This window comes from Rhipicephalus microplus, chromosome X (genome assembly GCF_043290135.1).
Source record: "Rhipicephalus microplus isolate Deutch F79 chromosome X, USDA_Rmic, whole genome shotgun sequence".
Lineage (NCBI taxonomy): Eukaryota > Metazoa > Arthropoda > Arachnida > Ixodida > Ixodidae > Rhipicephalus > Rhipicephalus microplus.
In genome coordinates, this window is record NC_134710.1 from 295,517,212 (window position 1) to 295,530,217 (window position 13,006).

Below are 13,006 nucleotides of genomic sequence, written 5' to 3' on the forward strand. Positions count from 1 at the left end.
CGGCCGACTGCGCGGTCGTTCCTCAAGCGTTGAATTTATAATATTACCAGCGTGGCCTCTAGCGAATCACAGAATAATATTTTAGTGACGTCATCATTAGAACCCACGTAGCGCTTGGAACCACTTAATGCAGCCAGTGCAGTTGTAGATAACAAAAAAAAATACCTGCAAGAATCGGCCGTCGCGTTAATATCTGTCTTTCTGTTCTTTTTTTTACTTTCTGTTCTTTCGCAAGCTGCGTATACAACTAAATCTGGAACGTGATACCTACCATGTCTATTATGAGTGGTTTTTGATAATATCATACAAGTGAACATCCTCACAAGCTCATCTACTAGAAAGTGATCAATTCGTTTTTACAAGAGACGTTGCTTCACTTCATACACAACAGTGGCCTAACATCGCACATTTATTACACCTATATATATATATATACACACAGAGTATATTATGTCCTATGGGCAAGTCTATATCCCAACAATAAAAAAACAACACGATTTCTGCGTCGCGTCTTGTTCATGCGGCCAACATCACGAAACCAGCCAGAACCATTTGCTACGACCCAGATCTTCCTTTGGCAATTAGCTCGATAAAGAAATAGAAGGCAACACTCGTTAAGGTGCCGTTTACTCGAAAGACGCGGGTTAGATTCCAGTCGGGGTGGTCGTGTATATTTTGGAAGAGGCCCGCATACTTAGATTTAGGAATGCTGACCCGCAGGTCGCGGGATTGAATCCCGGCTGCGGCGGCTGCATTTCCGATGGAGGCGGAAATGTTGTTGGCCCGTGTGCCCAGATTTGTGTGCACGTTAAGGAACCCCAGGTGGTCGAAATTTCCGGAGTCCTCCACTACGGCATCTCTCATAATCATATAGTGGTTTTGGGACGTTAAACCCCACATATCAATCAATCAATAAGATTTAGGAACATAATAGAAAAAAAACAAGTGGTCCTAGCTTTAGGAGCCCTCCATGGTGACATACCTCATAATTCTATTACCCAGTGGCGCAATTGGTTAGCGCACGGGACTTATACGACCGTTATCGTGAGTACCTCATAACTATAACGTTATTATGGCAAGTGAAACCCGAACAATTAAACAATTATTATAATTATTATTACTATTACAATTCCATTCACTTTTCGTGACAAAACTGTAGCGCAAAAAAAAAAGATACCTGCCTATTGTAGAGGACACGGAAGAGCTTGTCTGTCTAGCAGTAGAGCTACCCAGCTTAGCTCTACTGCTATTCCATTTACTTAGTCCCAAGTGCGGTCGTTCATAAAATTTTCGGTATCTAAGTGGTGTTCATCGCAAAAATAATTAAAATAGTGAATGTGCTGAACTTGTGGGCGCGTATGTTAAGCGCAGCGTGCTTTGATGAGTTCTTTCGCACAATTCTTTGAGTGCAAAATTTTTACTAGTGGAGGGGGTTGTAACATAACTAGGTGAATTTCGCTGAAATGACTTCAACACGACGTGATTCGCATCGCACTAATTTTGAATACAGCAGGTCAGGGTGCTTGCCATTCACATATACTCGTGCACCGCATGAAACGAGTGCGTCCTTGTAGGTTTTGATGCGCCATCAAATTTTATTATCTTCAGCGTCCCATTTGAAGGCGGCGCTCGTGTCTTTCACTTCGTGATTACACCCTTCAACGTTGGCGTGATATTTAGGCGACAAAATTGCGGTTCACTGGAAGGCATTCAGGCCGAGTTTAATTAGTGCAGTAAAATGACTTTTGGGCAAGTTTTATGCAAGTGCCGGGCACTTCCGCGTATACTATATAGCCTAAATGAAAAATATTTAGGCACACGACAGGGCGAAGATGCTACCAGTGGTTTTAAGAATATTGTTGCAGGTCCACCGTAAGAGGTATTCTAATTAGATAAAGTCTGTTATCTGCTTGTAGCATCGTGGTACACTATACTTTTATGCAATATTAGGACTACGGCTTCTATTAAGCTTCTTCCACATCGTCTGCCCGCAATGAGATTTTATATTTAGAAAATAAAGCCACGAGGTGGGCACATTTGGTGAGAATAAACCACCCCAAAAAATTACGAAGAACGAGCGCATTACTATATGTCGGCATTATCAGCCTTCGTGGCACATTTAAAGACGCCAACAGCTTATTATCGTGATGTCAGGATTAAATAAGGTCGATATACGAGACGTATCGGCAGTGAATTGTAGCCTACCCTGCCTCGACATGCAGTCACATGCCCGGTATTTCTTGTCTCGCGTGGCTATCGTGCGCGATAACTTGATTCGACTCGGTCTTCAGCGTTTGCCACTGCGCAAGCGTAGATAACAGTGCGTAGCAGAAAAGCGCGAAACCCCGACTAGCTCAGTGCTTACTTATGGCATTCCACGTGTTTTCTGAAGAAATAAGCGGAACAGAGGAGGTAGCGCTTGAATGCAGTGCAGTAAAGACGATAAAGAAACTACTGCATTTTCCACGCTTTAACTCGATGTGGCTAAGGAGCCCTTTATGTGATGGCAGAAAAGGTAAAGATAAGCTTTTCACTTTGGAAGAAGCAAGAAACGTCCTCACTGCCGTCTCCCATGATGCGTTTTGAACTGCCGGCAAAACACGTGCTTTTGAACTGAGCGCCGACTTTAGCATTAAAAAGCCACCACGAGTTCTTCCGAATTTAGCTTATGAAATCAGAGGCCTAATTATTTAGAACCGTGGTCACACTAGTGAAGGTCAAAACTGACGTCAATTGACCAACAAAAACACTACCGTGACCATAACTGATGCAACATACTTGCGTCTTCGTTCATAATATCAGCATTTAACGTACCAAAACCAAGGTATGATTGCAAGACACCACGCTGTTGTGAAGTGGTCCAAACATTTTGACTATCTGGTGTTTTCTTAGCGTGCGCTGACTTCTCACAGCACATGTACCTCAGTAATTTCACCCCCTATTCCCGTCGCGGTAGTCTACTGGCTTAGTTACTCGACTCTGACCCGCAGGTCGCGAATCCCGGCTGCGGCAGCTGCATTTCCGATGGAGGCGGAAATGTTGTAGGCCCGTGTGCTCAGATTTGGGTGTACGTTAAACAACCCCAGGTGGTCGAAATCTCCGGAGCCCTCCACTACGGCGTCTCTCATACTCATATGGTGGTTTTGGGACGTTCAATCCCATATACCATTCAATAAATCAACAATTTCGCCTCCACCAAAACGCGACTGCCGTGGCCGGAAGCGCACCAGCGACCTTCACTTCAGCAGCAGAGCACCGTAGCCACTGATCTACCGAGGTGGACGCGGCTTCTTCGTAAGCCCGTCATTCCTGTTTTGCAAAACTGCTCGTGATCGCCTACATTGTATTGCAACGAAGATGCACGAGCCTACGGGGTGCGGAAGAAGAAGAGTAGTGGAGCGGCGCTTGGACTGTGTGGTTGGGTGAAGCGGACCAGGCCTGTTTCGGAAGTACGCTGCTCTTTCCCAACGCCATTTCACCTCATCTGTAAATAAACAAAACCACTCATTGCAGTTTCGTGGAAGGTGCCGGATACATTGATCTGGACGACCCAGCTCGTTACAGCATTAATCACTCGTTACAGTATTAATAACCCTCATACCCAGGAATTCGGAACATCGCTTTTAGTTCACCCGTTTTCGCACCCCTTGGCTTACAGGCCTTCAACGTCCAGAACTGGCGCGATAACGTATGCAGCGTGACAGACGAAGGGGCCAAACGTAAAAAACAAGCATTTTGATGTTGACTATCGTGACCAAGAGCGAGCCGTGATCGCTGACTGATAAGCGCAAGTCATACGATGAACGGTCGCTTGGTTGCTCGATTGTGAATCAAGTGTATTTTTCTTTTTAATGAATTTGTGCGCACAAGCCACTTGGTTGTGCTTGAAAAACTCTTATTTTGAAAGGGAGTACTGCACTTCTTGTCATCTATTTCAATATATTTCGTCTGGTTGTATAATCGGTGCCACAGGTTCTTCGAAGAAAGTTTGGACGTCTTTTTGTCGCTGCTGTTTTTGCAATCTGCAAAAGCTAATTTCAAGAAAATATCAGCCTATTCAATGCCGATACTTCCTTGAGAATATGCAGAAACAAGCCTCAGGTTGCTAATACTTGTTGGCGTCACATATCAAGTGATCTTTTTTTTTTTTGCGCTATAGCTTGCAGTGACGTATTCTATGCCAGTGACAATCTTTTGGGGAGCTCAAACAGAAGCAGAAAGAAAGGCCAAAATAAATTAAGAAACAAAATTGCTTTATTATCTTCCAAATATGAGCATTTCAAATAAGACACTTTCATTTAAATAACGCTTTTAATGTTTCAAGAGCACATAAGAAAAGTCATGCGAAATAGTGTATTTTATCACGTGAATGACGTGCTATACAGCTCGTCTTCCTTTTTTGCAAACTGTTCGTGGAAGTGTAATGAAACCAATTATATTCGTTTCATTACGACCGTAATGGGAAAGCGTCCGCTGCTACAGAATATGCGACCGTCCGCTGCTGTGATGTAGGGGTTACAGTCCTCGAGTACTGACCCGAAAGCGTTGTGTTCGACCCCGGCCGTGGAGGTCATATTTGAATGGAGGCAAAGTGGTGCAAGTGCGCATATATACTGTGCGATGTCAGTGCATGGTAAAGATCACCAGATGACAGAAATTTACGGCGCCCTACACGATGGCGTCCCTCATAATCATGTCAAGGTTTTAGGGCGTAAACCCTCGGATTATAATTGGAGGTACACAACCGTAAGACACGCCTTCTTGTTTCAATGGCTGTGCGGTCTGCACATTGATTTATATGTGGGGTTTCACGTCTCAAAACCACCATATATGATTATGAGAGACGCCGTAGTGGGGGGCTCTGGAAATATTGATGTGGTCTGCACATCGGCATCAGGTCTTGGTTCGAGACCCAGCTATTTCGGCCACTTTTATTTAGAACGAAGAACACGCATAAGCAAGTTTGAGGATATATCGCTCGTCGGGTTTCCATGCTGCTACTAACGTAATTTTTTCTTGGCGAGCTTTGCTCGAGAACAGTGTGGTGAGATTTTTATACGTGGTAATGTTTCTTAAAGGTACCTTGTAAGACCTATGGACGAGATAGTGTTAAAGAGCTCATTTCGCAGAAATTCTCGTGTCGGCATCGTTCGTTGTGAACGAAAAACGTTCTTGTGCGAGGCCGAAAATTCAAGAGTAATGCAAATAAAACATAAAAAACACTGAAAATCCGAGGAAGGATCGAACCTACATTGTTTGCGTAGTAAGTGGGTGTTCTACCACACTGTCTCGAGTCCGTTTCTGAACATGATGAAAATAACTTCCTCTGCTTGGAAACACACGCGTCCTCTGCTTCGCAGTACAATAAAAAGTATTGTAGTGATAACTCATGGTACAAGCGTTCATTGCTATCGGGTGTCAGAACACGTGAATAAAACGCTCACCTGACTAATCCCATGATCTATTCACGCGTTTATCTGGACCCAATAAAAGTTTATTCATTCACTCACGCGCTCGGAACATGTGATTATTATAATACCTTTATGGTTTAAGGTCTGTCACCCAATAAAAAAAACACACATGTTACCGCACCTATTTTTTTAAGGCCACGTAGTGGATGCATAGCTTGTTAGAAAAGATTTTATACACTAAGAGTTTGGAGCTCGTACTATAGGGACAGGATATCACTATTTCGTTATACTTTTAGAGGCGCAGCTTCAGTATCAGCTAATTTTTTTGTTATTACTTGCTTGACGCACTTATTGGTGAGTTTTTAAAGGAGCCACTAACTGTGCAATTCAGTGTTTTACGATGGTGCCATTCTATGCTTCTGCAACGCAGCATTACACGCGATAAGGGGCCTCCTACAGTATATGATATCACCATAGCTTTTTCATACATTTTCAATCACTGGCTTGGCTGTGTTATAGGAAAATTGATTGATTGATTTGTGGGATTTGTGGGATTGCTTTGTGGGATTTGTGGGGTTGTAGGGTTTAGGAAAAAACTTCTGTTTTTCGTGCATAAGTACTGGGTTCAATTCATGCACAAGCTGACTAATAATATTATTAATTTATTTGCATCTATCACGGCAGACTCCGACACCAGGGCCGACACCACATTTTCGCAACAGATCACTTTTTTCGGTGTATTTAGCCACCAATAAAGAATCTCGCGCAGCTCCAAAAATGCAAAGTTTGTGTAATAACTGTAGTATTGCATGCATCGTTCCCGTTAGTGACGCTTCTAACAACAATATACTCACTTTTTCAAAGAACATCGGTGGCTTACATAGTATTATTATCAGTAATATCAATTATGTTATTATTATTAATCATAACGAAAGTAATTACATTTATATTACCAATGTATTAATCTCATATGATTATTCTATTGCTGTTCTTGTTGCTTTTCAAAAGTTTATTGAATTCTGGCGTAGGGATCGGCCGGTAGCTTAATTGACCAAGGACTCTAATAAGCAGATGTTGCAAGCGAACGAGCAGCGCCTTCGAGCAATGCGTGGTATAGAGAGACCTGTCATGTCACAAGAGATGATGACCCACTATAGCGGGCTGTGGCGGCTGCATTTCTGATGGAGGTGAAAATGCTGTAGGCTCGTGTGCTCAGATTTGGGTGCACGTTAAAGAACCCCGGGTGGTCAAATTTTCCGGGGCCCTCCTCTACGGCATCTCTCATAATCATGCGGTGGTCTTGGGACGTTAAACCCCACATATCAATCATCAACACACTATAGCGTTCGTTCCTCTTCACTTCATTATTATTATTGACTAAATCTGGCAGTGACGTAATTGAGCAAGTCCAGAAAACATTCATAAGCATTTACAACCATCGTTTTGCTAGAAAGCCTCTGGATGTCGTTCCAACACTGCCAGAATATTATCATTGCCATCACTTCACTGCCTACAAAATCGCGCTGACTTCTTATTTCTTTACAAACTAGTTCATGGTATGATATTCTGCCCTTTCCTTCTCAGTTTGGTAAATTTTCGGATTCCGCGTAAGATAGCCAGAGAGAATCGACCATTTGATGTACCTGCCAACTTCTTCCAACGCTATACTGCTCACAGAAAGTAAAGTCTATATAATGTTAACTTTCATGACCTTGATGATTTTCACAGTCCACTGTTATTGTTTTATTTCAGCTTTTCACTGTCATGATAAGTGCTGATTGTTCCCCTATCCGTTTTTCAGGAAGTCTTCCACATAATTTTGTATGTTCTTTTCATTTTTCACTGCGATTCCATGATTCTCATCTTGTCTGTTATTCTTCCCATTTCTCGCTGATTTCTTTTTGTCTATGCGTGTCCGCTCTCTTTATTTTTTTCTGTAGACTGTATTGTATTATTTATCAGTTTATTTTTGGATGCGCCTGCACAAAGACTTTATGGTTGTTCCTGGGCAAGTTGTTATTTATTATTATTATTATTATTATTATTATTATTATTATTATTATTATTATTATTATTATTATTATTATTATTATTATTATTATTATTATTATTATTATTATTATTATTATTATTATTAAACAGTTTTATTTGTATTCTCTGATTGCTACTGGAATTCTTGGTGACTCTATGATAGGTTTTGGACGAAAATACGTAGTCTGCAACACTCTTGTGCTCGTATTAGAAGGGCTAAGCAGAGACGTAGTCACAGCTGGATGTCCGCAGTTGTTTTTGAAGCGATTTCCGAGAAAAATTTGCTTTAGAAACATTTTAAACGCTCCCTAGGTAATTCAGAACTTGGTATCAACTACAGAATTACAAGGAATAATGTGGTTGCCCTCACCCAATCGGCAAAATGACAATATTTTCACTATCAGCATCAGTTATCTGCAAGAATCCCGGCGCGGATGGGGCCACTGATAAACCACCTTCGTGCTAAAGAAAGCAGCGATGCTAAACCTACTGCTGCGTTTACTGGTGATCCTGCATTTACAGCCGATACATTTAATCGCCACTTTGCAAAGGTGTGTGGTGGGGTATCATCAGCTCCAGCCGACCACTCTTGTTTAGATAAATCAATACCTGCTACTGCCTTCTTCCCAATCGTTTCATTCATTCACTACTTATTCAGACAAAAACAATGATTGCCTAGGTTGAAGGGACTTAAGGCAGATTACCTCTGCCTGACTAAGGTCCCTCCACCCATACATTTGCTCCGGTGAAGTAGAAGAAAGGATACAAATTACATTCTGCTTTTGAATGAGGAGTCACAAAATTCAAAATTCAAATTCAACAAGTATAACAGATGTTGACACATACGTTTTAAAATAACACATTACAGTTATCACCAATTCGCAATACCAATATATATATATATATATATATATATATATATATATATATATATATATATATATATATATATATATATATATATATATATATATATATATATATATATATATATATATATATATATATATATATATATATATATATATATATATATAAAATGAAACAAGGAGAAATTTCTGACAGAATTACTAAGCATCATAGAGAAATACATTCGAAAAGAAAGAAATTGAGCAATTTTCATCTAAGATGCAAAAGCACGAACGACGCAAAAGAAATATTTATAACAAATAATACAATTAGGCTCCTTACAAGGAAGGAAGTACATCTTAACTTTTTTCTTCTCACTGTTTTTAGTGTTATGTTCTTTCAAAAGTTCATGGACATAGCTATTTTCATGGAGAAGATAAGGTATTTGATATGATAAAGTTTGCTTACCATATGTTGTTATGAAAAAAGGCAATCGAAAACGATCAAAGCGTAGTTCACAGTGAGTATCGCTTGGATAGCAATGCTCCATATAAGTGCCAACGGTGTTTTCTATTTCATCTTTGACATATAAGCTGAGTTTATGATTGTATAATTGGTAAACAGTAAGTATCTGAAGCTTGCCCAAAAATGGACGAGTATATTCTCTAGTTTGCAGATTTTCTATGTAGCGTACATACCTTTTTTGTAAAACTAACAGCCTGTCAAGATTGGTTTTCGAAGTTGTGCCCCAAATTAAAAAACAATAATGTAGATGGCAATGAACCAAAGAATAATATAGCTGGAGCTTTAACCAGTTTGGAACTAGGGACCTAAGTTTATTTAAAACCGAAATCGATCGAGACATATTAGTGTGTACTTTATTTATTTGAGGTGTCCAACTCAGGTGCTCATTAAGAAATACACCTAAAAATTTAAACAAAGAGACTCGTTGGATTTCATTATTTTTAAACCAGAGAGAAATCCTGTAATCTTCACACTTCTTTTTGCTTTTAAATAAAATAAATTTTGTTTTACTAACATTCAACTGTAGTTGGTTTGAATCTAGCCAGTAAGAGAGTGAGACCAGGCATTCATTCGCTCTCTTCTCAAGATCATTTAGGCAGCTGCCAGAGAAGAACAAACTTGTATCATCTGCATGCATAACTGTAGAATAAGGCACTGGCATATGAACAATATCATTTATATAAATGATACTGTTCATGAGCCGATGGCGTCTTACGACGAACTCGTTTGAATAGTTGCTAGTTTCAAACGGCAGAAACTAGCAGGTATTGATGGTATCTCTGTATCTTTGCGGCAGCGAAATCAGGACTCTTTATCAGAAATCATGCTCTTCATGCTTAACGGATTCTTGGAGACAGCTTCTCTGCCACCATATTTAAAAACAGCAATTGTAAAGCCCCTTTAAAAAGGCGGACTTAAACATAGTGCTGACAGTTGTTGACCTATATCAGTTTCGCCTATTTTTTTCCCGAATAGCTGAGAAATTCTTATTGTAATGCATGACTTCATTTCTAGAAAAAAAATTGTTTATTTCAAATTGCCAATTTGGTTTGTCGCAGGTCGAGGTACCATTGATCTACTTGAAGAATTTTCCGATGAACTGCATGATGCTTTAGAACTTAACATGCTTGCCTGTGCTTTATTTTTTGATATCTCCAAAGCATTCGACACCGTAAATCAGTCTATCCTGCCTAAAAACATGTACTTTCTTGGCTTCAGAGGTCCGTTCTACGATTTTCCTGAAAATAAAAAAATATCTTTCTGACCGCTTCCAGGTAGTTCGAATAGACAATCGGTTGCCTTTCAGCAACAGGCTTTCCCTTAGAGATCGCGTAACACAGGGATCTATTTTATCCCTTGCCCCGCCGTGATGGTCTAGTGGCTAAGGTACTCGGCTACTGACCCGCAGGTCGCGGGATCGAATCCCGGCTGCGGCGGCTGCATTTCCGTTGTAGGCCCGTGTGCTCAGGTTTGGGTGCACGTTAAAGAACCCCAGGTAGTCGAAATTTCTGGAGCCCTCCACTACGGCGTCTCTCATAATCATATAATGGTTTTGGGACGTTAAACCCCACATATCAATAATTTGTTTTATCTCTTTTTTGTTTAATTCATTCATAAATTATTTTACTACTGCTGTTCCGAAATTCCTCGAATTTCAGTACGCAGACGACACTGTTCTTTTAACCAAACACGCCTGTTACAATAAAGCTTTGTCACTACTACAAGACAATGTTCGTGAGGCTGCGTCATGGTTCGCCAATAATTGCTTAGTGATTAATAAAAAGACTAAACTAATTTGTTTAAAAAATTTATTGAGAGCAATAGTGACAACGGTGCCCGTATTTCTTCATGCCCGTGATAGCACTTCCTGTAAGTGTGCTCCCATCGAATATGTTAATTTTGTGAAATATCTGGTTGGGTTCTTCGATAGTGACCTTTCTTGGAATGATAATTTTGCTTACATATGTTGCACACTACGCAAAATCTTATGGTTACATTTTTAATATGAGATCAGTTGCGGCCACCAATATTGAAGTGACCATTATTCTTGCTCTTGAGTAGAGAGTACTGCATTATGGTATCACATTATTTGCTTTCTGTTCTTCATGATGGCAGTGTAGGGTTGATAACATTTTGAAAAACACGTTGGAATTCATTTTTTACACTCGTACTTTACAGACAATGCAGCTTTATTTTTCTTTACTTTGCCTGCCATTTTTCAAAGCGTCATTTATTCCCACTGTGGTATTATGGCCTTTCTGCAACTCTGAGTTCAAAAAAGAGTGTATTGCCCTTTGTATACTGAGAAACACTTCCCATTTTCTTGTACCATTCGTAAAAACATGATATGGCAAAGCTATTGGAAGGGTCTACGTTCCTTCTGTTTTTAATAACCCCCCCCCCCCGACAGTGTTTTTTATCCTGTTTTTTAACGAAAAAACGCAATTTACAAAATGCCCTAAAATCCCTTTAATGCTGCTCAATTATCGCATGACTATTTTCCTACCCTCTTTTATGCCGGGTATAATCAGTTGAAATATTGTTCAATCCTCAAGTCAACATTGTCCTGTTTAGGTAGTATTGCTTCTGTTAGTTTGATGCTTGTGTTATATTGTGTTTTGCAATGTAAAAGAGTAACATGTCTTCTTATCCTGATCATTTTACGTAACAAGCTCTTTATTATACATGTCATCTCTCGTTTGCCGATGTGCCGGGCCTAGCCATCCAAGCCACCGTCTGGCTTCTACATGAAGTTATCTGTGTTGTACTCAAAATGAGAATTATTATTATTATTATTATTATTATTATTATTATTATTATTATTATTATTATTATTATTATTATTATTATTATTATTTACGCGTGTAACCTTCAGGATCTCAGACAAAAAATTATGCACTCGCGAGCCTTTTGCATGGTGTTCTCACAAAATGCATTGTCGGATAGTTTTAAACAGTACGTGTTACGTGCACAGGCGTACTTATTTTTGCGGCAGGGTAGATGTGTCCGCTGAAAAATTAAGCGAATCTAGCGACTGAGAAGGCGAAGCGAACGAAGCTCGATAGCGCTGACGCGTTCTCCTCGTGAAGGCGAAGCTCGGGCGCGCTTAAAGTTATTTAATTGGTTTATGGCGTGCTAAATATAAGCCCGTCGATTGGTGTACTCCAGTGTCAAAAAATTTTCCCTTGAATAAGTACCTGTTATACACAACACGCGGCTGACGTGATGTGCCTAATACACGTCATCTCCTGTAAAAATTACACAAATGAACAAGCTATACTTATAGATGATTTAGCTGCACAAGGCACCATCTCTGCTGTCTTCGTGATGGAAACAAGTGCCCTAAATATTTTCAATATGACTGAGGACTAACACACAATGATGTCAGGAAAAGTATAGGAAAGGTTAGTATAGTAATTGTAATGTAAATATGTAGAAAGAAAAGTGCACAAAATATAACTTGCCGCGGGCAGGAACCGAATCAGTGACCTCCTAATCACGACTTCTGTGCTCTACCAACTGAGCTAGAGCGGCGGTGATCACCCCGTCTATTTTATGTAATATATATCTTCATTTAAACCCGGGAGCATTAGTCGGTGCCGACTAAAAAACCCAGGAATAATTTTTTCGGAGTGCGTGATCATTGTGATTTAAGCTGCATGCAAATACACTTCCAGTTCAAATGCAATAGTATTGAAAGTTGGGCTTGATGGTACGGGTGAATTTTCAGTTTCAGCATGAAAACGGTGAACACGGAAACAAAAGGGATACAAACGAGCGCTGACTCGCAGCTGAAATTTATATTTGAAAAACACAAGAACAGGAAAAAAACATGAAAATAAGTATCAACATTGCGCAGAAGGGTCAAAAAGGAATATAAAAAGTTACATAGGGTCACATCACTTGACGGCGCATGTGCTAAGAATATATGCGAACTCTTTTTCTGTGGGATATATCGATGGCTCACTGACACACGCATCATACGATCGTTTAAGATGGAAAGCTTCTATCACTTCCCCAGTTATCTGGGATCTGTGCTTCGAGAAAACCTATGTATTGGTAAATTCAGATTAACAGCCACATGTGCTGTGGTGCAATTCGCTCAGAAATTCTGAGCGAATTTCTGTGCTCTTTTAAACGCACAATAATGCAACGGCCGCTCTGCTCCACGTATGATTGCCCATGTGTAA